The sequence below is a fragment of the Phyllostomus discolor genome, chromosome 4 (assembly GCF_004126475.2).
Source record: "Phyllostomus discolor isolate MPI-MPIP mPhyDis1 chromosome 4, mPhyDis1.pri.v3, whole genome shotgun sequence".
NCBI classification, from domain to species: Eukaryota; Metazoa; Chordata; class Mammalia; order Chiroptera; family Phyllostomidae; genus Phyllostomus; species Phyllostomus discolor.
Window position 1 is genome coordinate 97178928 of NC_040906.2, and position 27798 is coordinate 97206725.

At 38.8% G+C, this 27798-nt stretch overlaps 1 protein-coding gene across 3 annotated transcripts in view; it reads right to left on the reverse strand.

Moving 5' to 3' along the window:
* NCKAP5 (NCK associated protein 5) overlaps positions 1-27798 on the reverse strand; it is a 1018052-nt gene that overhangs the window by 902974 nt on the left and 87280 nt on the right. The window contains exon 1 of one of the 3 annotated variants that reach the window (XM_036025025.1): positions 16160-16924. The exons of the other annotated variants lie outside the window; for them this stretch is intronic. The gene's annotated coding sequence lies outside the window, so the exon portion shown is untranslated. Of the gene's footprint in view, positions 1-16159; positions 16925-27798 lie in introns of those variants that run through there. 3 annotated transcript variants of the gene reach the window in all.

A 27798-nucleotide genomic window follows, 5' to 3' on the forward strand; every position in this document is an offset into this window, starting at 1 on the left:
TATATAAAGTAAATACTGATAGACATAAAAAGAAAGACAGTAATATAGCAAAAAGAGTGAACTTTAATAACCCACTGATATTAATGGATAGATCTTCCAGAAAGAAAATCAACAAGAAAGCAGCAGCCTTAAATAACACACTAGACCAGATTGATTTAATTGATATTTTCACAGCATTTCATCCCAAAGCAATAGCGTATACATCTTTTCAAGCACACATGGAACATTTCCAAGGTAAACCACATGTTAGTGCATGAAATAAGACTCAATAAATTTAAGAAGATTAAAATCATATGAAACACCTTCTTCAACCACAATGGCATGAAACTGGAAATCAATTACAAGGAAATAAATAAAAAACACATAGAGTCTAAATAACATGCTACTAAACAATGAATGAGTTAATAATGAGATCAAGGAAGAAATCAAAAGCTACCTTGAGATAAATGAAAATAAAAACACAATGACCCAGAATATACGAGACACAGTAGAAGTGGTCCTAACAGGGAAATTCATAGAATTAAAGGCCTACCTCAAGCAATGAGAAAAATCTCAAGTACACAATTTACTAATCTTACACATAAAGGAACTAGAAAAAAAACAACAAACACAGTTCAAAGTGAGTAGAATGGAGGAAATGACAAAAATCACAGTAGAAATAGATAAAACAGAGTCTAAAAAATACAAAAAGAATCAATGAAACCAAATGCTGGTTCTTTGAAAAGGTTAAAAAAAAAATGATAAACCTTTAACCAAACACAGAAATAAAAAAAAGACAGGACCCAAATAAATAAAATCAGAAATGAAAGAGAAGTGATAACTGACAACACAAAAATACAAAGAATTGTAACAAAATAATACAATTATGTCAACAAATTCAATAATCTGAAAGAAATGGATAAATTCCTAGAAACATACACTCTTCCAAGACTAAATCAAGAAAAATCAGAAAATCTGAACACATTACTACCAATGAAATTGATTCAGTAATCAAATAATTTCCAAACAAACTATAGTTCTGGACTGGGAAGATTCACAGGTGAATTTTACCAAACATTCAAAGAATTAACAACTATCCTGAAACTATTTCAAAAATTTCAAGGGGAGGGAAGGCTCTCAGGCTCATTTTACAAGGCCAGCATTACCTTGATTCCTAAACCAGAAGGAAAACACCCACACTACTGAACAAAAAATTATAGGCCAATATCCATGATGAACATTGATGCAAAAATCCTCAATAAAATATCAGCAAACCAAATTTAGCAATATATTAAAAAGATCCTATGCCACAATCAAGTGGATTTATTCCTGGGATGCAATATTGGTACAATATCTGCAAATCAATTAATGTGATATACTACATGAACAAAATGAAAGATAAAAATCATATGCTCATATTAGTAATTGCAGAAAGCAGCATTTGATAAAATCCAGCATCCATTTATTATAAAAATTCCAGCAAAGTAGAAATAGAGGGAACATACTTCAACATAATAAAGGCCATATATGACAAACCCACAGCCAACATCATACTCAATGACAAAAAGCTGAAAGCTCTTTCTTCAAGATCAGGAGCAAGACAAGGATGTACACTTTTACCACTTTTATTCAACATAGTATTGAAAATCCTAGCCACAACAATCATACAAGAAAAAAATAAAATAAAAGTCATCCAAATTTTAAAGAAAGAAGACAAACTGTCATTATTTGCAGATGATATGATACTACATAGAAAGAACCCTAAAGATTCCACCAAAGAACTATGAGAACTAATAAATGAATTCAGTAGTAGTTACAAAATTAATATTCAGAATATCAGTTGAATTTTATACACCAATGCAGAACTATCAGAAAGAGAAATTAATAAAACAATCCTATTTACAAATGCAGCAAAAATAAATAAAATAAAATACCTAGGAATAAATTTAAACAAGGAAGTAAAAGACCTGCACTCATAAAATTACAAGACATTGAAGAAATAAATAGAAGATACAAATAAATGAAACCATATAGTGTGTTCATGAATAGAAAAAATTAACTTCATTACAATGTCCATACTATCAAAAGTAATCTGCAGATAAAATACAATCCTTATGAAAATAGCAATGGCATTTTTCCCAGAACTAAAAAAAAAATCCTAAAATTTATATGGAACCACAAAAGACCATGAGTAACCAAAGCAATTCTGAGAAAGAAGAACAAAGTTGGAAGTATCACACTACCTGATATCAAACTATATTATAAGGCTACAGTAATAAAAACAGCATAGTAATGGCATAAAAACAGGCACACAGATCAGTGGAATAAAACAGAAAGCCCAGAAATAAACCCATACCTATATGGTCAATTAGTCTATAACACAGGAGACAAGAATATACAATGGGGTAAAGACAGTGTATTCAATAAATGATGGTGAGAAAACTGGACACATACAAGCAAAATAAAATGAAATTAGACTACCTTCTTACATCATATACAACAATAAACTTAAAATAAATTAAGGACTTAAATGTAAGACTCAAACCCTAAAACTACTAGAAGAAAACATAGGCAGTAAAATCTTGGACATTTCTCATAGCAGTGTTTTTTTTTCTGATCCATCTCTGCAGGCAAGGGAAACATAAGAAAAAATAAACAAACGGGACTACATCAAACTAAAAAGTTTTTCACAGCAAAGGAAACCATCAACAAAATGACAAGACAACTTACTGAATGAAAGAAGATATTTTCCAATGATGCATTTGATTAGGGATTAATATCCAAAATTTACAAAGAACTCATATATCTTAACACTAAAAATATCAAACAATCCAAGTGAAAAATGGGCAGAGAGCCTGAATAGACATTTCTCCAAGGAGGACATACAGATATCTAAGAAATATGAAAAAATTTTTGATGTCACTAATCATCAAAGAAATGCAAGTTAAAATCACAATGAGATACCACTTCACACCTGACAAAATGGCTATCATCAATAAGTCAACAAATGAATATGATGAGGATGTGAAAAAAAGAGAACCATTTTGCACTGTTGGTGGAAATGCAAATTGGTGTAGTCACTGTTGAAAACACTATGGAAGTTACTCACAATAATAAAAATGGAACTGCCTTATGATCCAGCAATTCCACTTCTGGGTACTTGTCCAAAGAAATGCAAAACACTAATTTTAAAAAATAGATGCACCCCTATGTTCACTGCAGCATTATTTACAATAGCCAAGATATGGAAGCAACCTAAATACCCATCAATAGACAATTAGATAAAGGAGAGGTGTTACATATATACAATGAAATATTACTTGGCCATAAAAAAGCATGAAATTTTACTATATGACAATATGGATGGAGCTAAAGGGTATTATATGCTAGATGAAAAAAGTAAGAGAAAGACAAATACCAGAGGGTTTTGCTTATATGGAATCTAAAGAACAAAATAAATCAAAAACAACAAAAAAAAACAGTCAGACTCAGATCCAGAGAACAAAGTGATGGCTGTCAGATGAAGCTGCGTGAAAAATGTAATGGAGTTATGAAGAACAAATTGGTAGTCACAGATGGAGATGTCATGGAGATGTAAAGTGCAGCATATGAAATATAGCCAATAATATTGTGATAATAGTTATCACAAATGCCAGGTGGGTACTAGATTTATTGGAGGAACACTTAATAAATTATATAGGGGTCTAACCACTATGCTGCATACCTCAAACTAATATAAAATAATATTGAATGTTAACTGTAATTGATTTTTTTAAATTGTCAGTAAGCATCATACATGAACCAACCATAAATTAAGCATGTGAATTTGGCTCTGAGCTTCCTGGGAGTTGAAGTAAAAAGGAAACACGATCAGAGTTCTTAGTACTCTCTAATCAGTTCCTAGTACTAACTTATGCAAGATATTTTTCATGTCTTTACAAAGGAATCATAAAATGATGCAGCATCATTATAAAAGTAGAAGAAATAAGATAGAGTTTGGTGAAATTTGATCCCAAACAACTCTTTGTCAAGTAGGGGATGTTTGCCATCATCCCCACACCCATGCCATGGAGAATTGGCAATGATAGGAACAGTGTTCAGGTAGGTGCTTGATCAGTATTGGGTACCATGGACTGGTACTAGTACACCCATAAGAGATATTAACTAGGAAGAGACATCATGAGTTATTCCAGGGAAAGTGAGAATACTGAATGCAAACACAAATTAAACTTAGATATCAGAGGGATCAAATGTGTGGAAGAGACAGGAGCAGAAGTTCAAGCACTGCATAGCCTCCAAAGATGCTTGTAGAAATGTTTTCTTATTGTTGAGTGTTATCTGGCCATCTCCCTGTGGAGCAGCTGCCCTCCTGGGCATCTTATGGCCATCACTTGATCCCTTGATAGAGCAGATCAAATGCCTCTGCCTTGCATTATGGTTTTCATAATTGATTCTAAGCATTCAGTAGAGTGAACTAGGTCAACCCCTGCTCCACTTGCACTCTAAAATAAACCTGTGGTTGCATGCAAATTAACCCTTCTTTGTTCTGTCTTCTAATATATTACCTCTTTGTATGACCACATTCAATTTTACCACTTCCTTTTTGGACTCAGGTAGCTGTGGTCCTTTCTTGAATAGCCTCTTCTCTCACTCACAGAAACAGCATTGCCTGTGTAATCACTCCTGTTAACTCATATCTTGTCACATACCATCTGACCATCTGGTCCACACAATGACCTCCTTCATCCTCTTTCATTTTCAGTTTCTACAGAGATTGTTAATTTAAATTTACAAAGCCTCTACTTGGAAGAGGCCTTGAAATCCTTCAGCTCACCTTTCTTATCAATGAAGATCATCACTGTCTGACCACTTTTGAGGACAAGGAGCTATTTCATAGGGTCTCAGATTCTTTCTGTGAATTTCCAAATGATAAAAGTTCTGCCTAATAACATGTCACACTACTTCTGTTTAACATTCATCCTTAAGAAGTAGTGGAAGTTAAGTAGTGTTCTCTCAAGTAAACTAAAACACTACCTTACCTTCACATATTGTTAATGGGAATATAAATTGATACAACCACTTTGGAAAACCATCTGGCAGTATTTCCTAGATACCCTGTGATGCATCAATCACATATATAGACACATAGATATGTGTATGTTTGTTCACCAAGAGTCATGGACTAGAACATGTGTAGAAGCACTATTTGTAATGGCCCCAAACTGGAAGCATCCAAATGCCATAGTAGAAAGAATATACTATGATACAATCCATGAAAACTCTACAACTAAATGCAGAATTGTGGGTTTAGACAGAATCAGATATATACAATTTGAATGATTTATAGAAACTTATACATATTATGTGTTTCCATTTTTATAAAATACAAAACCAGGCAAAACTAATCTGTGCTCCTAGAAGCCAGCATACTGATTACCTTGGCGGTGTGACTGAAAGGCCCTTGAGGAGGGTGTCTGAAGTGCTGCTGATGTTCCGTGGACTGGGAGTTGGTGGTATGGACCTGACCAGCATGTACAACTTTATCAAGCTGTATACTTCTGTGTACTTACTTATATCATACTTCAAAAAATTTTAAAATCCTCTTCCTCCTCTAAATAAGCTGAATAAAATTTCTTCAGCCACTTCTCATAGATATAGGTTCTAGAATGTTCAAGATCTACTTATAAACTTTTTGATATGGCAGAGCTCTAGCCATTCATTTGGAAATTAATCATACTGATTGGTTCGCAGTATTTTTAAATGTCCATGTGGTTCCTTTCCTCCAACATGTTGTGAGCCCCATAAACACGGGTATTTTTCCTTTTGATCCTCTATAAGCCCATATATCCAGTGTCCATAGTACACTCAGAAATATTCTTCCCTCCTCTTCCTCAGTGAGTGCAGATAAAGATTGAATTTACCTGAGGCTTCTTTGATAAATCAACCCAAGTATTGTCTTCTTTTTTTATTTTTTAATTAAATGTTTAATGTTAATTTATCTGGTGAAAACAAATTTTCTTTTCCTCTTGTAATCTCAAGTTGATCTTTTCCCTAATGTATGGACCTTTTTCAGATGCCTGCATATGGAGAGGTGAAGACTTTATTAAGCAAACTCCTCTAAATGATATGATTCAGTATTCTTTATTTCTGTTCCTCTTGTCTTCATTATTCACAAACTGGCCATATGTCTAAACTCCTTTCTTACAATTCTCTCAAGGAAGAAACATACTAATGTGGACAATGAGATAATGAGAAAGAAGCATTCTTATTCATGCATAGTTAAGGGCATGAAACTTACTGATGGGCTACATAGAAGATGAGATACATGAGTAATAGAATATAAACCACACCTCTAATGAAAAGAAAGAATTTTGCATTCTATATAATGGAATAAAAATAATGCTTTTGATGTTGATATGGCTTCTGGCTGATAATTTATCTTTCCAGAGCAAATACTGCAGGAGAAATTAATGTTATTTTTCTCTGTGCTTGCACATTCACTTGCACACTTGGTATCTGGCATGTTTGGTTGCTGCACCAAGTTTGCTATATTTTCCTTTCCCACTTTACACAGCTTTTTCCCCCCAGAAAATATTCATGGGCATCAGTCACTTCAATGAACAAAGAGTAAAAACAGAGACCAACTTCTTGGTCACATTCATATTCCTGTCACCTACCACCTTTGCAACCAATGTTTCAGCCTTTACAATCACAGCCCATCCCACTCCATGTGTGTGTGCGTATGTGTGTGTGTGTGCACACGTGCACATGCATATATGTATTTATTATTTATTTATTTATTTATATGCACATATAGAAAGATATTTATATAAAGATAGATGTATGGAGATAGAGATAAATACAAAGGAAAGAGAGAATGAAATTATAAATCTGCATAAACTCTTACCAAATCCACTGAGGAACAATTTCTAAAAAATTGAAGACACATGTTAGTTCTTTATAAAGCTCATACAAAACAGAGAAGGAAAAATCTAAGAAAGCTACTCATGCAGAAAGTATTTAATCAAAGAGTAAAGACAATTATAACATCTGTTAATCTTCTGTGGGGGTTATAATTAAATGCTTTGGAGAAATACCCTTTCAAGGGTGCTTCTTTAACATCTGTTGCAAGGATACCCAGTGTTGAACAGTGATGAATCGCTTTGGCACTTTGGAAAAATGGAACTTCTGGAGGTCACAGACACTGTGGGAGTCCCCATGCACACAGCCCAGACCTGCACCCACTGTCCTGGGGGAGGAAACTTGTTCCTCAGTGCTTTCTGTTGTGCATCAGGCTGTAGGCACTCAGCGTTAAGGAAAACAGGACCATGGGCCAGAAATGGCCTTGGGACTACCTGATTTCCCCCTACATTTTGCAGATGGGGCCACTTGATCCCATGTCCTACAGCTGGCTTATGGCATGATTTAACAAGGGTATTTCAATTCTCTGTCCGGATTACACTCCACTCTACCATGCTGTTTGGTCCTTTGGATTCTCTCTTACTTTGTCATATAATTTAAATGTGTTATTTAGCAGGATAAGCATTATAAATTTATGAAAAGGTGGAAAAACTGAAAAATGATTCCTTTCTTCTTTATCCTCCTGTCCACTGAGAAATACTAACCATCATTATACCCTCCTTTCTACCCTCTTCTACCCTCCTTTCTGGGGAGGAAGATGAGGGGGAGAGGTAAACGAAGGTAAAGAAGGAGAAGAGCATAAGAGGTAAGAAAATAGAGGGAAAGATGGAGAGAAAGAAAATTGAGAAATATAAGGAAAGAGAAAATATGGTGGGAGAAGGAGAGAGATGAAGAGGAAGTGAGCAGGAGGACTTAGGGAAGGTGGTCCAAGGATGCAGAAAAAGTATATCAAGTTAAGATCCCACCAAAAGGATCTGGACACTCTACTATACCCACCCTACTCCATAACCTGCTTCCACTGTACTTCAATAAGCAGTTTCATACACACCAAAGACCACAGGATTTTGCAGTTTTGCCAAGCAAAATGCAGAGATGATAAAGCCAGGGCATCACATGAACAGATGCAATGTGTTGAACAATGAAAATGTGCACATATGGTGAGAACATAAAAAACGCATTCACAGTCCAAGAGGGGGTTAGAATTGGGCAGTTCCCTTGGTAGTTCTTTTGGGCTGAAAACACTGGTATATGCCAAATACTGAATAGGGCTCCTGACATGTGGCATGGGGATTAAACAGTTCCCGGTGACCAGGACACATTGTGTTGTCATCAGCCCTCTCATCTCCCTTCAGAAATCAACTACTTACAAGGGCTCATTATGTCTTCAAGGATAAGGAACCAATAATGGTTGTAATGGTCACCATGTAATGGGGGTCTCCTGTTGCACTGGCTCTCTAGGTACTTTATCTCATTTAATCCTCACAAAGATCCCATAAAAAGGTAATATAGTCTAAACATCTGGTTCAAAGTCTTACTGTGCAATCTGGAACAAATTAACCTCTTGGTACCTCTGTTTTCTCATCTACAAAATGGGATTAATAGTAATGTCTATCACAGAGGGCTATGTTAGGAATTAAATGAAACAATGTATATAGAAAGCACAACAGGGCCAGACACATTGTAAGCACTTCATAAACAGTAGGTGAAATTGTTGATGCTACTACATTTTATGGACAAGAAAAACAAGCTCAATGAAGTTAAATAACCAAAATCAGTGGATATCAGAACAGAGATGGAAACCCAGGAATATTCAACAGTAAAGGCCATGGGGGCACAAACTGTAGCTATTTGTTTTCTGTTCCTCTATCTGTGTTAACTGAATCCAAAGGTTCTGTTCATTCTAGTGCATAATGCAGTCTCTCAGGAAAAGGGTATCCAAAAAATCTCTAGCCCAATCTGAGAAACATAAAAGGGCACATTGGCAGAACATTTTCTGTTTCTACTCCCTTGTCCTTATCAACAAGAGAAGAAAAATCTTTCTTCATTCTCTTCTTCATTTATTCTCATGCCTTCAGAGCCCTCATTTAACAAATGCCATGAATACTGTTGCATACATGACTAGAAATAAATAGGCACTCACTCACTCCTTGAAAGTTAGGTAAAAAACAATGCCATGCCTTTATGCCAAGTCCACAGACATTTTGGTTCTTTGTTTTGTTTTTGTTTTTAATTTTATTTTAATCATTGTTCAAGTACAGTTTTCTGTCCTTTACTCCCACCCCAGCCCACCCACCCATCCCTCCTGACCTCCCTCCCATTTCCACCCCCTCTAGTTTTTATCCATGTGTCCTTTATATTTGTTCCTATAAACCCTTCCCATTCTCCCCTGAAATTTCCTCCCCTCTCCCCTCTGGCCACAGACATTTTGAATGCTGTAAGATTTGAACGTCATCAGCTGAGTTATAAAAAGGAATGTTTTAAATTATATTATTGTTCAATTACAGTTGTCTGCATTTACCCCATCACCATTCCCCCCATCCCAGCCAAACCTACCTTCTTCCCTTGCTCCCACCACCCAGCTTTGTCCATGTGTTCTTAAAAAGGAATGCTTTTATACATGTAAAAATGGTGAGGAGAAAAGTATAAAATTACAGTCTGAAAACTTGCTTATATCCACCCATTTACCAAATATCTTCTGGGTACCCACCATTTGCCAGCCAGTGTTCTAGGTGCTGAGGCTATAATATTAAACAAGATAGACACAGGCCCAGCCTTCACAGAACTTATAGCCTAGATAGGGAAGACGTTTTTGATCAAATGCATGACCATATATTTAATTACACTAATGAAGTGCTATAAAACAAGTACCTGAAGCTACCATAATATAATAACAAGTAGGTTTAGTTTTCCCATGGAAGGGTCATTTAGGCTGAGCAGGGGTTGTTCAAAAGAGGATGGAGGGATAGGGAGGGGAGACTTCCTAAGAAAGAGAGATTTTGGTGAGTAGGAGGAGCTGAAAACAGGCCAGTTAAGTAGTAAGGGAATAGCTCTGCCCTAAGCCACTGAGTGAGTTTAGAAAAGCCAGCTCAACTGCCCAGGACTCTTTTCTTTACTAGACAATGAGTGTGATGGTTCTGAAGCTATAGCATCCTATAGAGTGAGAAGATTCTGGTCCAGGTGCAGAGAACAGAAAACCTGTTTTGGTGAGAATGGGGCTCACTCAAAAGTAGGAAGCAAGTATAAACTGTTCCTAGGAGAGGGAAAATATTATTTCTTCCCTTCACATATTTAGCAGCCAATGCTACTTCTCCAAAAGGCTGAGACAGTCTCCAACTCCAAAAGAAATGTCATGTATAGATTTTATGGCTTGGTATTCAAAGTCCTGGTTTGGTTGATAGGCTACTAATGATTTATCTGAATTCTCCAATTTCCCCCTAAGAAAACAATGAAAATGAAAAGCTAAGACTTCTAATTTCTCCAGCTAGAAAGAAATAGAATGCACTTTAAAAAATTACTTTGGTAGTTTTATGGCTATTAATCAGGTATCTTACAAACAATGGCTTCTTAACTGTTGCAGTCTGTATGTGTTTATTCAGTTTAATATGGCCCTCTACTGGCAATCTCTAAAAATACAGTCTCTTTCAAATTAAATTATTTTCACTACTCGTAATCATACAGAATCTCACATTCCTGATTTTACAAATCTAGGCTGAAAGGATGAGTGAGAAGAAAATTAGGAAGTGAAGACATAGGTTTCAGTTTGCATGGGATATTTATTTACCTATTTATAAAATAACATTTTATGAAGTATCATTTGGTTTCCTCTAAGTTATTCTAGATGTCAAAGGTACTCAGAAACAGTGAGTGTTTCTTACATTAAAATATATCAAGTATTCACAGAACCAAATTATGAATGTTATTTACCAACTACGATAAACCATATCATGTCTGTCTCATTATCCACATGTAAGTAATTGACTACAGTCAGAATAAAAGAAATAGTGAAGGCAGGCCTTTTAAACTGCTTCTGGTATGCCACAACTAATAATTAGCTTCTTCCACTTGACAACTGACAATAAATTCATATATAGTGACTTGAGAATTTAATTACAAGAACATTTTAAAAATACATTATCATTGACACATTTGTCAAGCACTGTTGAAATGACTGGAAACATTTAAGTATACTTTCCTAAAACAGTAAGTAAATTTTGTAAATGAGGCAATTAATAATTTTAGGAAAAAAATTTTAACAGGATAAAAATATAATCAACAATAAATGATTTAACTCAACAGTAAACATTTCCAATCATGATAAAAATAAACACTAAATATACATTTAACCAACAGTGGTAATATTATTCATTGGAGAACAGGGAAGGTGAGGTAGGTTTGAGAAATATATATTGTAATCCACCACAATAGGAAAAAGACAAATAAATTGATATTATACATAGATATAAAATATTATTTAGAAATATCACAGAAAAAAAGCTAAATGAGTAGTAAAAACCCCTGAGGAGCAGGACTGGGGAATGGGAAGGAAGAAGTAGCTCAGGGGACTTGTACTGCAAGATATATATGCAACAGAGATATATGCATATATATAAAAATTTAGTGCTATCATTCAGTTTGTATACTAAATAATCTATATATGTATGTACTCATTTAAGATATATAGAATTATATATTTACATAAACATTTTAGTACTGGTTGGTTTTCTAAATTATGAGCATGTATTGTTGGATTTTTTAAAAAGTTTCTAAAAACAAGTTGATACTGACAATGGAAACCATTTGGAACATACCTTTTGAACTAACCTGGATCAGTGCTCAGTTTCTAGTTTCACCTAGAATTGAATTAAAATTCAATTTGGAACTCAATTAAAGCACTGAGCTTTAATGAAGCAGCCTGTCAGCCATGCATCTTGAGAGTAACACTTGTTCCCACATTTCAGAACTAACAGTTCTTCTTTCAACACCATGATATTAATCTGCCATATTAATATTTGAGCTTATTTTCCAAAATAGGTTTGGGACTTTCCTCTTGAACTCAGTCCATTGTGTTTCCATAGTGCATCAAAATGCTACTCAAAAGCATCACTAATCCATAAAGTGTATGTCTAAAAGAAGTGATCTGTTTTCTTGTCCTACTTGTAACTACTGGGAAGTACCTTGTATAACTGAGACCTCCAAGCTGACATGACCCACTTCATTAGACAAGTGTGTACTGAGGCGTAGTAAATGTTGTGGGTAATGTTCTATGTATCCAAGAGATTTATTATTTCATCTATAAAGAAAGCACAACTAGGAATTCAAAATTCCAAAGGCTTTAAACTGTGTAGAATTAAAGAAGTAGAGAAAAATAAGGCTGTAGGATACCTTGTGTTTAACTGGTTCTATAACTTGCCACTGTTCAGCCTCAATCACCCTGTTCAAATCCACTATCACAAAATACTACCATTTTTCTTGGTAAACTTTTCCAGGGACCAATCAAATGGCCAACCATTATCCCTTTCTCCTTTTTCTTAACCTAAATCCCCTGGATTAAGCTCCTGATCAAACTGAACTTAGCCTACCAACACCCATACGGAGAATGCAAATAATCTTGATGTTCAGCCATAAACTTGGGCTAGCCTGCAAGAGGATTCATATTTGAGATCAAAGGAAAAACAAAAATAGCAAAGAACTGGGCATGGACTTTAGACAATTCTGAAACACTAGAAAATGTGAATCACCAGTTCAATGGCTTGCACCTGGAAGTGTTCATCTGATTTGCTGCTCTGACAGTATAATCCATTCAGGGGAAGACACGAAAAATCAAAGTTCCATCATGGACATAGCTCACCAGAAAAATCTCCTCCAACATCCAGAAAGCAGTACCATGAAAGGTCATGAGTATGGGCTCAGGGCTCAAATCTTGCCTCTCCCTCTTATCACCCAAGTGACCTTTGAATCTGACTTCACCTTGTTGAACCTCAGTATCTTTGCCTGGGAAACAGTATCACAGGATACCATATGCAAAGAATTTAGGAGTCTGCCTGATATACAGCAATCCTTCAGTAGTAATTAAGGGGAAGAAAACAGTTTAAATTTTCTTTTACAGTGCCTGTTGAGCATGCATTCATACTTTTTTTTCATCACCTACTGGGAACTCATTCTGTGCCAGGTGCTGAGCCATGCACAAGATTACAAATTTGGCAAGGGCCTGCAGCATAAATTGGGTGGATAGAGAGGTGCCACAGGCAGGGGTATAAAAGTACAGAGGTGCTAAAGAACACAGCAGCCCAGCATGTTCAGGTTATACAAAAAACACCTCTGGTAGTTAAGCCAGTAATTCCCACCCAAATCATCTGAGGAATTTTTTAACTATTCCTGAATTTCACCATGTAGATGCTAATTCATTAAGTCTACGTTGGGACATGCAAGATAAATATTAATGACAATAGCTAATACTTTAGCACTAATATATGCCTGGTATTATGCTAAGTGTCTTAGCTGTAATAACTTATTTTATCCTCCATCGGGTCCCCATAAGGTGGGCACTCTTATTATCTACATTTTAAAAATGAAAACTTGAAACAGATATGTGAATTAACCAAGGCCATAAAGCCAGCAAGTAGTGGAGGCAGGACTTGAGCCAACGCTGTCTGGTTCCAGCCCAAACCCTCAATCACAATGCCACGATGCCCAGCAACCCTCCATGGAGAACTCTTGTTGAGCTGTCAGACCAGGAAACTCCAGAACTTATGTATGAGGACAATTGGGGGAGTGGGAAGAGGTGAGCCAGGCTCGGTTGGCAAGCATCACATCACGCATAGCCTTGTTTGCATGCTGAGGAGTCTGGCATTGATGGCCTTCAACCAGAGTGAAGAAGAATTTAAAGCCACTCAGCACACTTATGTGATATTTTTGTCAGCAAAGTGCAGGGGCCTGGGTGTTTGATGCAGGCAAAGGCATATATAAGATTAACAATTGACTCATTCATTTATTTAGTATTATATATTGAACAACTATTCCATACCAGGTACCATGAATATATGGAGTTATTAAAACATAGCACTTGTTTTCAATGGAAAGAGATATTTGACTACATGGCAAAAAGCTCCAGATCTCACAGCGAAAGTCAGCATAAGATGCCATGAGGGTCCTATAAAAGAAATCTTCACTGCGACCTGGAGAATCCCCAGTGGCACCCCACATGCATGGGCACCAGGAGCAAGGCAGGTTCCAGAGCGAAAGGAATGTAGGGTGTGAGTGGAACTCAGCTGACTGTTGGAATCTGAGGTCTACGGCTATAGTGAGAGAATGAAGGGGGTGGAGGAATCAATGGAAAAGTGGAAAGAAAAGGGGCTCCAAAGAGGAGTCCAAAAACAAAGGGAGGTCAATAAAAAGTCTGAGACAAAAGTAAAGCAGAAGCAGAAAATGTCACAGCAAGGAACCACCTGAGATCTATCCACCTGTATCCGATACAAAACGCCTTCTGTGCTTTCCAACTTCCGAAATCAGCTCGCTTGCCTTTCATCCACCAACTGCAAAATAATGACAGTTCTCTTCAGTTCTCTAGTGAAAATGATGGGCAAGAGAGACCTTTAAAAAGCATATTCAGAGCCAAAGACAAAACAGAAATGTTCTCTCTTTGCCAGACCACCTTTACCTACACACTTTCATAGTGCCCTGCTCCTACAAGACCTATTAACCACGTGTGGGTCCTGTTTCTTTTACAATCCGTGAGAAGTGGAACGTGGAATGCACGCAGCATGAGCAGAAGGATTTAGTTTCTAGTTGTAGCACCGCCACCATCTCGCCGGGTGACTTTGGACAATTTCTCTTCCTGTGCCTGAGGTTTTCTTCTGTAAAAGGATAAGCTTTGAGTAATATTTTGAAAACTGCTTTAGCAGCAAATCCCTTATTTTAAATGAAAATTTACAGAAAGCACTGAGCTTTAATCCATGAAACATATACAAGCAGAGTGTGTGCTGATGGAAAAATTTGGAGCTGACAAACACACAGGAAGTTGCACAACTTAGTGCCCCATGGAAAACAGTCGAATATTTTTGGATCTTTCTGGTACTGGATTCTCACAACTCTCTGAGACCAGGGAAGAAGAGAAAGTCAGTGAAGGCTGTCACTGCTCTCCTGGGCTAGTGACAGAGCAGCTAAATTGAGGAGCAGGCCAGGTCTCCAGGAGTGATGCATGGAGTTTGCATGCAGGAGGTAACAGGCTAACATCTATTTCTTGCCAATCTGCACAGTGCAGCTGACAGTTCTAAAAGGCAGGACTCAGCCCCGATTTGCTACTGGCTGCAAGGGGCTGAACTGCAGGCACTGAAGGGCAAGCCCAATATCTTCAAGCTGGCAATAGAGAGACAAACTCACAGAATTCTTGAGCACAGCTTCCAAGTGGCCAGGTGGCCCAGCACAGCTGTGATAAGAGGGAGCCCATATCCAGGCAGGCACACACACAGCACACTCTACCTACACCCCAAAGAATATTAGGTTTTAAAGAGTCAGAAGGAAAGTGAAAGAGAGGATGTGGATCTTGAATCCTGACCTCACCGTGTGTCAAAACTTGACTTTTTCAGGAGTACATTATTTCAGGTTTCTAACTCAGAAGACAAGTCAGAACAGTGAATATTTCTCCAGATACTAAAAAAAAGAACCCATATAGAAATGGTTTCAATTTCAAAACATTTTCTATCCTTTAAATTCTCCAAGAATGAATGACTCGTGGGGAGGGGTGGTGCCGTGGGGGGGGGGGGGGGGAAGGGTGTAGGCAGGAGGAAACGAGATACTGTAAACAAGAATCACATATTACAGAAATCTATAAACCACAGAAAGGATCAGAGACAAAAAGTGGGTTTCCCCTCTAGCACATCAGTTAATTAAAAATTAGTCTTTATAGTTTTCTATTAAAATTCCTAGGTCAACCTAATAGTTTTTTGTATGGTTGGTTGCTTTTTATTTAACAACAACAACAAAAAAATCCAACCTCCCTGCAGAGGCAAGTAATTAGGAACTCAGTACTATCTTGTTATCATCTCTGTCCCAGTGCCTCTTCTCAGAGACAAGGAGTCCTCTACACCTAAGAGGCAACTTCAGCGCACTATAATTACTCGGAGCAAATGCATACTTGTGGTGGCAGCCCAGAGAGCCTGTAGAAATGCGTAAACATCATTATCTCACTTTAAAAGGAAAGCAAGCTGTATAAATAAGAAAAACTGTTACAAGAGTTAAAAAAAAATTCCAACAATCTTACTTGCAGTTAGCGCCTCAGTCAACACATATCACAGTCCTGGAGACAGACACAGGAACTGCAACACCTCTCTCCAGCTAAAACTTTCCTCCCGAGTTTATCCTCTGTTTATTTTTGAAGCATTAAAAGACTGCGCTAAAAGGACACACTCAGTTTTCCTGAATATCCAAAGCGGCAGCAAAGTCCTGCGGAGAATTCACAGCAAGTTTGCGGAGACTTGTTCCCTCCGCTGCGGCTCTGTGGTTGCTCCGAGCTTGTAAATACAAGCTCCGTGGACAAAGTCCCAAATGACATCACTGGCAGCTGCTTATTGTTGAGTCTTTATTAACTGACTGTCAAAAAAAAAAGGAGGGGGTGGGGAGCAAGAGTATCTTTTCTGCAGCAAAAAGCAGCATCTTGGAGTGGATTCCAGTTTTACATGCATTAGTAATCCCATTGATTCAAGTTTTCAAGAGCTTGGTTTCTCTCAGGTTAGACACTCTCTCCTGAACAAAACCAAGAATCTCCTCCCATAATTTACACTGGATAAACTAAAGACAGCAAGACAGGGAAGGAAAATCTGAAATGCCAGCACAGCCCTGTCACGTTGTTTACCCACCTGTTTCCAGTCGGCTTCAGAGTTTGATGATTCACTCACATACGAATATTATGTTGCCAAACAACTTTTACTGGGATATGCATACCTGCCTCACATTTTTTCTAGGTGGATCGTCCTGGGTTACAATTATGTTTAGACATACTCTAAAGTTTACCTTGGCGTAGAAGGAAGGGCTCCTTGAAATCATAGACAAAATTGTTGTGTATGTGGAAGCAGGCAGGTAGTTTCCTGAGAAAAGCTTTCTTTACATTCTCAATATTTTAATGACCTATCTATACCAGCCCCATCACATCCCCTGCCCTCCCCTCAAAAAACAAAACCAAAAACAACACCCCTGCCAAGTATCTAATAATCTCAAGGACTACTGTAAACCCCACCACATCCAACTAGCAAGGTATAAGTGGGCACTTTTGCACCTCTTTTCCACACTCTCATGGAATCTCTCTTCCTCTGTCAGATGACTCTTGCACTTTTTTAACCCTCACTGCAGGACATGCTTATGGATTTAAGAGAGAGGGGAAGGGAAGAAGAAAGAGAGGGAGAGAAACACTGATGTGAGAGAGAAACATCAATTCCTTGCCTTTCATATGTACCAGCACCAAACCTGCAAGCTAGGCATGTGCCCTGACTGGGAATCAAACCTGAAACCTTTTGGTTTGGGGGATGATGCCCAAACCACTGAGCCACACTGGTCACAATTCTTATTTGCATTTTATAGTTATCTCCCACACACCTCCATCTCCCACCTGGAGAAACCCACAAATTCTACACTGTTTCTGCCTAAGGCTCCAACACTGTAGCCCACTGTTTTCCTCCCTTCCTCTGAACTTCTACAATGATGCTGACTATTTATATTTGCTGCTTTTTATATACTGACTTGTATTTTTAGCTTGTTTTTTAGCCATCTGTGTCTGTCTCCCGACTCAATTTGAAAGGTCTTTGAGGGCAAATATTGTGTTGTGCTATTTGTTTATACCCAAATTGCCTGCCATAATGAATCTTAAACAGCAACATGGAGAGAAGAGCACAGCGGGTGGAGACAGGAACAAGGTCGGCGGATTCCATGGAATGAGGTGTGTATTTAGATTAATCACTCTCCATGCCCTTGGAAAACAATACAGTGGAGGTTCATTGCATATCCCAAAATTATTTTCTCAAGAGCAGTGATTGATTATTAATTTGGAAGAGTATCAAGACCCATGCATCTGCCACATTTATGGAGGAAAACAGTTGGAGGAATCAGTTGACAGTGCATGTCTTGGGTCACTAATGGGTCTTAAATCAATACAATATTTATGAAAAGCAAATTAGAAGTACCTAAATATTTTATAAGTGCCAACCCTTAGACCTAGATATTCCACTAATCCTGATCCCACAAATAGACTCACAAAAGAGTCCAAGGATATAAACTCAAGAATGTTATTTGCAGCATTATTTTAAACCAATAGAATAGAGACAACTTAAATATTCATCAATATTAGAAAAGGTACATTATACAGATTGTGATCCATGTATATTATACAAAACTGAGAAGGAGTTGAGAAAATTGAGGTAACTGTGTGTATACTGACACAGAAAGAAGTGGGTAGCTGCTTGTTGAATGAATAGAGCAAATTGCAGTATAGAACATAGCACACGATGGGAGGAATTAACAAATTATTAAAAATGGTTATCCTTGGGCAGTGGGATGAAGGAACATTCAATTCTGTATGTTTCTGTGTCATTTGACTTTTTTATTAAAAATAACAATAAAAGTATATGATTGTACAATTTTCATAATAACCCACAAGGAAAATCCTAGCTATTCTTTCAACAAATGTCTGACATATAGAAAGTGCTCGATAAAGATCTATTGATTGAATGAATATCTGTGGAGTTTCTACTAGTATACAGCAGTACATGGGGATGGGATGGGATAAAGAAGAGGGAGAACCAGGCACTGGATTTTCATTTCTGATTGAATGACCTACTTAACCCCTTGCCATTACATTTGAGGAGTGATTTGAAAACCTCTTAGACTCTGTCCACCTTAGGAAATGATTAAAGTTAAGCACTCAGAACATAGACCGCTGACCTTTCCTTTGTGCAATTGCTGTTTGACAAGTGGAGTTTTTAGGTAAGACAAGCAAGAACTGTTTTGGTTTAGTTCTTTGGTTGCTAGCAAGCACTGGACGGGAAGTCAGCTCCCTGTTATGGTTGGTCTAACATTAAGGAACTCTCCCAGGGGAGGGGAGGGACCTCTAATCCCCAAAGAGTCTTCAGAGTTTTATTTAGGAGTAACTGAGGCTTTGAAAGTCAGTCAGTGGCCTGGAATAATGGCACAATACAATGGTCAGTCTCCCCTACACACCTACATGTGGTTAACCTACCAGTGGAAATTCAGTCATAAGCTGTGCATAAGATACATTTTTCTTCAGGGAAATAAAAAAGAATGAACATGTCCACAAAGGTAAAATAGGGTTTTCAAAGTACTATTTTCAGTCCTCTAGAGAAAACATGCTGGGGTCCCATCTTACTTCCTAGTGAGAAGATATCTTATGTCTATAGTTATTCCTGCATGTTTTTATATTGCTATGATCCACATATTATAAGAACCTGAGGCCAGATTCTGTTTAAATGCACATTTGACACCTCTTGGGTGTCATAAAGTCACACTTTCCCAAGTTACAGTTAAATATATGTATTTAACTTGACTCGCAACTTCATATCGAAATAAATAAGGGAAAGGTTAGGTAGCCATGTGGGGAAGGTGTCTTTCCCACCTCTACCAGGTGATCATTAATGCTACAGCCAAAACTACCCCCACCTGTTGAGATGCTCGACCCACTTCTTTCAGTGCCTTCTACTCCTTCGTTCTGGCAATCTCCTCTCCCCATGTGGCTGGCTTCACCAATGGAGGACTGCCAGGCAGCATTATAACATGTATATATATGTCCCTATACCTGCCCGTTTTCTTTTAATGCCCTATGCTGTATTCTTCGTGTTGAAGTGTTTTCTGTTTTAAACTGGAAAATCCCTAAAGTCAGAGACCAGGTCTGTGAGGTGTGAAACTCAGCCAAAAGGTCTTTCTTACAGGTGCTTGCTGGATCACTGGATCTACTGAGGGACCTATCAAAACTATCGTCACAGCGGCAGTTTCTACCTCCAGTGTCTGATTTCCTCTCTACCCCCAAGCCTTATCCTGATAAACAAGCATAACCACTGCCATTTATTAAGCACTTATATGTGTTATTTGCTTTAAATGTGTGATCTAATGTACCTTTAAAATAATCCAGTGAGTTAGATACTGTTATCACATCCCTTGTACTGCTGAGGAAATTGAGGCCCAGAGAGCTATGTTCCTTAAGTAATTTCACTATAATCACACAGGTAAGAGGTAGATCTACCATTTCAATTCTGCCTAACCTTCCAGTGTTCTGGGGAGACTTAAATCCCTCTGAGTATTGTAAATATAAATAATGGCAAGTTGGAATTAGAAGCATATAGCCATCTTTCGGTACTCAGTTCTGATTCATGTGTACCATATGTAGCAGGGGGCATTCAACAGACCTTCGGACTTCAATTTCAAACTAGTGTAGTACCTCTGCTTAGCTCTTAGTGGGGATGTTCTGTAGGCCTCAAAGACAGGTACAAAGACCATGAGAATCAGCTTCACAGGTATTAGTCTCAGAGCATCAGCATGGAGTAAGTTCTCCATGCCCTTGGAGATGGGCAAGATTCAATAGTGAAAGGAGAAAATATTGGAGAACAGGCATTTAAAAGTGTTACCACCTGTTTCCCTGTACATGGAGACCTTCAGTGACTTGTATTCTTTTCCTCTGGTATCTGTTTTCTCTTGTGGAGCTAATGGTTCTACTAGGGCTAAAGAGACAGCCTGTTGCCAGCTAGTCTGCCCTATAAGAATTAATATGATCAAAAATGGGAAGCAGAAGAGATGTTAGAGGTAACACAGGAACACCCCAGCATTTCTCAAACCAGTTTGCCTGGCTTTAAGGGTGAGGTTTCTAGGGGCCCTGAGACTGCATGTTAAGAAAGTAGCCCACATCCTTCTCATGCAGATGGTATGCAGACGTATTTGAAGATGTCCTGGTTATAACAAGTGAAGTGAATAGATGACCCTCTTGTCTGCAATCAGACATTAAGAAAGATCATGTTGCTTTGTCCAGGTTCCTTAGGAAAGAACACTGTGATCAAATAGAAAATTCCTGGTAATCATTACCTACAATAGATCACATCTGACACAAAGTTGGTACACAAAGAGCAACCTGGAAAAGATAAAATGGGTGCCATGCTGATGGTCCCAAACATATAACTGGATAAAGACATTTATAGGCATTCATTGCTTCAGATGTTACAGTAGTCCCACACATAAATCAAACACAAACAAGAGTAAACCATAAAGTGTGAACTCCAACAAAGTTCAGATTGCTTCCATAATGACTGCTTTGATGCATGTCACGATATATCAAATGTCAAGCTGACACATGCTTTTTTTCCTCAGCTGGGGAGCGAAGGTTGCTTTGCTGGTGCTCTCAACACACATGCAGTCTACCCACTGAGCTGTTGACAGCTTTGGGACATCAGGAACCTTAGTGGTGGGGGCTGATATGGTAGATGTGTGTTTAAAGAGGTGAAAGAAGAGATGTAAATTCTACTGATTACTAAGTTTCCCTGGGACCTTTCCCAGAATCAGAGTACTATGCCCCCATATGTTTGCTTTCTCATTCAGCTCAGGCTCCAGGCCCAGCCCAGAGCGGTACAGAAAGGGTTAATGTTCCTAAGGCAGTGGAAGGCTTTGGATGAAAGGCCCTATGTAAGTATAAAGTATCACCGTGAAGCTGGAGGATTTTATTTCAGCCTCCTCATTGTGTTGTTGACAGTGCATACTGTGAGTTTGACATTTTTAACTACTTTGCTTGCCCCAAATAAAAAGGGCTGGGCAAGAGTAGGTGGGAAAAGGGGAGGGGTGGGGGAGCCATAGTCTTCCCCCAACTTTGATTTTACATGACTCCAATGCACAGCATTAAAGTCCAGTTTTCAAGCTGGGTCCAACAATGCTACTTCAGAGATTTATGTAAATTCATTAAACAAGATGCAAGTTGCATTCCTTTTAACCTGAGAACAGAGTCCTGAAACCAGAGCTTGAGGGAGGTCTGAAGGGACTCGGCTGTCTGTAAACTGAGAAAGCAACTCAGTTTGTGGCCTGTAATGATTGTCTAAATAAAAAGACCCTGAGTTCGATTTCCACCAGATACTGAGAGGCCATTAAAATCAGTGATAGCACTAAGGGGAGGAAGGAGATTGGGACAGCCACTAACTTTCCCAGTGCGTGAGACCCAGATTGTCCTGTGATTAGGGCCCTCAATGAAGCCTGCCTTAAATAGCATGACAGTCAGCTCTCTGGGGTTCCCAAAGCACACTGGGGCTCCAGCACTTAATAGTCCCTGCCCCCAGCTGCCTCCTATGTTCTGGGATGCCTGCCTGCATTTGGCCAAATGGCCAGCATAGCCCTGGGCTGCCTTGGCGTACTCAGGCAGTGCCAGCAATCCCCCTTTTATGCTGACAAAGATTCTCAAGCTAAAAAGGCAAAAGTGGGGGTACTGAGGGAAGGCAAATCAGAGGTCTGTTGAAACTGCTTTCCCCCTTTGTAAATGCACATGCATGTAACACAATACACACGCACAATGAGATTTTTTTCCTCTGATTGCCTTTACAAAAACACCTTACTTATGTCTGTGGCAAATAGACCTCAACAGCCCTATAGAAAAGGCTTCCTTACAGATCAGAGAGAGAGGGAAGTCAACAGAAGTGTTAGAAATAGAGGGGTGAGCAGAGTGAGAGCTGTGGCTCAGGTGCAAGGAGCACCTATGGAAACAAGGCTGAGGCTCCAGGAGACTAGCTGCTTGGGCTTTGCTCCCAGGGTCTCCTTTTGTAGTAACCATGCCAGCATGGGTGACGCACAGTTAGCCTTTCTCCCAGGAAAGGAGGAGCACATGCCTTCCTCACATTGCCAGGCAGAGCTCACTATGGTGTGGAGACATAGTCCTTGGTCCAGAAAATCCAGGTGAGAAACCTCTGTGATTCCCCTGAGGACTCAGAACACCTGAGGCACTCAACTGTGGAGCCCCTGGTTCTATTGTCACTGCTATTTTAAACTTTATGCCTTAAATAAATCCAGGAGAATTGCTTTAAGACAGATTAAGCCTTTTCCAGGTACAATAATCTATGAGGTCTGTCCGGAAAAAGTCCATACATTATTAATGTAACAAGGACGGTTTGTGTGACATCAATGTAACCTGGCAGCCAAAGAGGGTGGACTGGAATGTGCGTGTGTGAACAATGATGACTTAACTGTACTAATCAGTGGGGGTGGTAGACGCTGTTGAATGAGCATGTATACAGTGTGGCCATTGCATTCAAAATAACTGAGTGAGTAGAGCAACAAATCTGCATCAAATTTTGCATTAAGTTTGAACATTAAGAAGGCTGAAGCTATGGGCAACTAATGACTGGCAGCTTCCTCACAACAATATGCCCACTCATGCATCACATCTCATGCAGAGATTTTTGGCAAAACATCAAATCACCCAGGGGACTCAGTCACCCTACAGCCCAGATTTGGTGTCCTGAAACTTCTGGCTTTTCTCTAAACCACAATCACCATTGAAAGGGAAGAGATTTCAGACCATTAATGAGATTCAGGAAAATATAGTAGGGCAACTGATGGTGATTGGGAGAACTGTGTGAGGTCCCAAGGTGCCTACTATGAAAGGCACTGAGGCATCATTGTCCTGTGTTCAATACTTCTTGTATCTTCTTCAGTTAATGTTTTCTTTTTCTTTTTTTTTCTTTTTTTTTTTAAAGATTTTATTTTTTATTTTTAGAGAGGGAAGGGGGGAGAGAGAGAGAGAGAGAGAAGGAGAGAAACATCAATGTGTGGTTGCCGGGGGCTATGGCCTGCAACCTAGGAATGTACCCTGGCCGGGAATCGAACCTGGGACACTTTGGTTCCCAGCCCGCGCTCAATCCACTGAGCTACGCCAGCCAGGGCTAATGTTTTCTTTTTCATATCACATGGCTGGATACCTTCTGCACAGACCTTATATTTAGTTAAACCTAAAATTCTGATGGTGGTGAAATTATTTTAACAAATAGCCTTTCTATTAACAAAAAGGAACCACAATTCACATGATATTTGTCTTTCACCACCTGGCTTGTTTTACTTAGCATAATACTCTCCAGTTCCATCCATGCTGTCACAAAGGATAGGAGCTTCTTCTTTCTTTCTGCTACATAGTATTTCATCATGTAAATGTACCACAGTTTTTTGATCCACTCATTTACTGATGGGCACTTAGGTTGCTTCCAGCACTTGGCCATTGTAAATTGTGCTGCTATGAACATTGGGGTGATAGGTTCTCACCTATAAATAGAATGTAATCAACAAAACAAACAAGCAGGAAAAATATAACCAGAGACCTTGAAATTAAGAACAAACTACCAGTAACCAGAGGGGAGGTGGGAGGAGATAGGGTCGTCAAGGAACATGTATAAAGGACACATGGACAAAGCCAAAGTGGGGTAGTATAGAGGGTGGGAGGTAGGGATGGCTGGGGTAGGGGAGAGTGGTGGGGGGGAAAATGGAGACAACCGTACTTGAACATCAATAAAAAATTAAAAAGAACCACAATTCAATTTACTAGTTATGATTTATTATTTTGACTGATTATAATAAGGTGAGTTCTATTGGTCAAGCTCAGGAGATGCAATTGTTAGGTTAGAAATCACCTAGTGATATGCCTGGCTAATACCTTTTGAAGATATATAAAAATAATAAATTCTTTGTTTTATAAAAAGAAAAATGTAGTTAGTACAATAGGGAGGCTTTGGAATGTTACTCTAGCAACAAAATACTTTTGAAATGAAGTCTTAGGTAGAATTTAATTGCATAAAGTAGTTCAGGGGTGGTATCAGTGAGTGAGGTCCCATACTGCCAGCTCCACCTCCCTCCCACCTGCCAAAAAGAGTAGAGAAAGGACATACAGTCATAGACAAGGCTAGATGAATTGAACTAAATGACATCGTTCTTTCCCTGTCTACTTCATCCCTTAGTGACCCCTTTCCTCTGAGCCCTTTTGACCTACACCTACTGTACCACCCACTTTAGCACTTAATTATATACAACGAGGACTTGTGTGTTTATTTTTACACTTATGTGTTCATATACAGGTAACTCTTACCTCACAAGCAGACTGTAGTCATCTTGACACAGAGACCATATTCTATACTTCAGTAATTCCTCTGGGTCAACATGGTGCTGGGCATATACAAGCTGTTTAACAAAACAGGGATTTATTCCAATTGACAAGGAGATGTCCCAGGAGGCTTAAAATTTAAGGAAGAACAGGTGGATCTGATTCAACTTGGGATGCCAGTCCTAGGCTTGAATGGGCAATGGGGAAAGGGGGAGGCAAGACATCAGGGCCTAAGATAAGGAAACTTGGCTGCCTTTTAAAATTTTTTCTCCTTTCTTTTCTTTATTCAGCCACCCCTCTTCCAAACCGTATGTCAGATACAGATTATCATACCTCCCTACTCCTCCAAGATGCAATCAGCATCACTTAAAAATGGTGAAAGATATATTGGGAGTCCAGAGAAAATAACATATTATTGTCTTACAAATGTCATGTGAATTTGAAGGTTACAGCAATGCATTAATCTTTTAAATCATTATCTTTTCATTACTGATTTTCATCAGGCATTCCCTGAGTCACCCACCAAGCAACATAAGGGGGAGTTTACAACTTATATAACAAATTCTCATTGAGTATCTTCTATATTCCAGACTCTGTGCATATTTTAGAATCTGAGCTGCTATGAATACTCATAGGATATTCTGTGGGTATCTACTAATTGGGAAATGAAATGGAAAAATACATTGCAAAATATGTTTTCACCCCTGATAAAAATAAAATGAAAGCATAGGGGCTATTAGTCTATGGGTGATAGTTGGCAATTGAGATTGTGTGTTAGGACAGAAAAATTAAGGTAGCCTGACAATCAAGTGCATCTAATTTTATGCACAAGCTTCTTGCATAAAAAGAATTCAGTTATTAGCAGGGAGCCCAGTTTATCAATGGAAATGTAATTGTTGACTGAGTGTCAACTATGGTTGCTATGAGGTCAGAAAGTCCAGAGGTCACAGTTAGAGAAACACATCACGTGGTCAGAGCCTTTCCTACATCCCATCCCATATTTTGAAAACAAAGTAAACAGATCTTACCCTCATTTCAATGTAAAGACAAGACCAATCTCCACCAAGCCCTTTGGCCTTTGACTTGGATTACACAATCCCTAGTAATGCACTCTCAGAAGCAAGTAACCTCCCCACCCCCAGCAACAAACGTCCATACCAGACACTGAATAACGTCCAGTCCCCAGAGAGACTCGTTCACTCTAGAAGGGGACAGGGTATATGCCAGGGGACAGTTTTGGGTGAAAAATGTGATTCTCACTACCTTTGAATCACTTATCGTCCCTCTGGTGAGAGGAAAGGGAGGAAAGAAGGAAAGGATGGGCCAGAATCAATAAGGCAAGAGCATGTGCAGAAAGAAGGCTCCAGGATTATTCTGTAGGGCACATGGGTTGCAGGAGCACCCCAGTCTGGACTGAAGACACTGGCTCAGGACCTGACCTGACCCCTGTAGCATTGTGCATTATGGCATTTAGCTCTGGTTTGCATCCTAGATTTATTGCCTATTTTACCATTCTTTATCTGTCCTCAGCAGTTTGTTCCAAATAATTTTCCCTTCTAATTCATTGCCCTCATGTTCAATTTCCTTTTGATCTATATATATTAGCTGCCACATACATGTGGAGCACTGCAAGAACTATCAATAACATCTCTGTCCTCTATCTATCACTCTTAACTGTACAGAAAGACATCTGCCCACAGTTTCCCAACCCTCCATCCACCCCTTATTCCATGACTTTGGCTGTGACTGCAGGAGGTGGCTTGGAAGAGGCTTTGTATTAACCCATCTAACACTCAGGTTTAGCACTAAAAGTCAAGCATTCTGGGAAACCCCTCAGTACAGGCAAACACACCTCAATTTCTGTCAGAACTTCCCAAAGCCACAACAAAAAAAATCAGTGTTTCTTTTTGTTTTTAATTATTTTATTGTTGTTCAATTACAGTTGTCTGCATTTACCCCCCACCACTCCCCACCACCCCAGCCAAACCCACCTCCTTCCCTTGTTTTCACCCCCACCTTGGTTTTGTCTATGTGTCCTTTATAGTTGTTCCTAAAAACCCTTCCCCCATTATCCCCTCCCACATCTCCTCTGGTTACTGTCAGATTGTTCTTCATTTCACTATCTCTGATTATATTTTGTTTGCTTATTTTCTTTTGTTGATTGGGTTTCAATTAAAGGTGAGATCATATGGTATTTGTCCCTCACCACCTGGCTTATTTCACTTAGCATAATGCTCTCCAGTTTCATCCATGCTGTCACAAAGGATAGGAGCTCCTTCTTTCTTTCTGCTGTATAGTATTCCATTATGTAAATAAGCCATAGATTTTTGATCCACTCATTTACTGATGAGCACTCCGGCTATTTCCAGCACTTGGCTATTGTAAATTGTGCTGCTATGAACAGTGGGGTGCATAGGTTCTTTTGGACTGGTGTTTCAGGGTTTTTAGGATATAATCCGAGCAGTGGAATTGCCGGGTCAAAAGGCAGTTTCAATTTTAGTTTTCTGAGGAAATTCCATACTGATTTCAACAGTGGCTGCACCAGTCTACATTCCCACCAACAGTGCACAAGGGTTCCCTTTTCTCCACATCCTCTCCAGCACTTGTTTGTTGATTTGTTTATGATGGCCATTCTCATTGTGGTTTTAATTTGCATCTCTCTGATGGCTAGTGATGCTGAGCATCTTTTCATATGTCTCTGGGCCCTCTGTATGTCCTCCTTGGAGAAGTGTCTGTTTAAGTCCTTTGCCCATTTTTCAATTGGGTTGTTTGTCTTCCTGGAGTAGAGT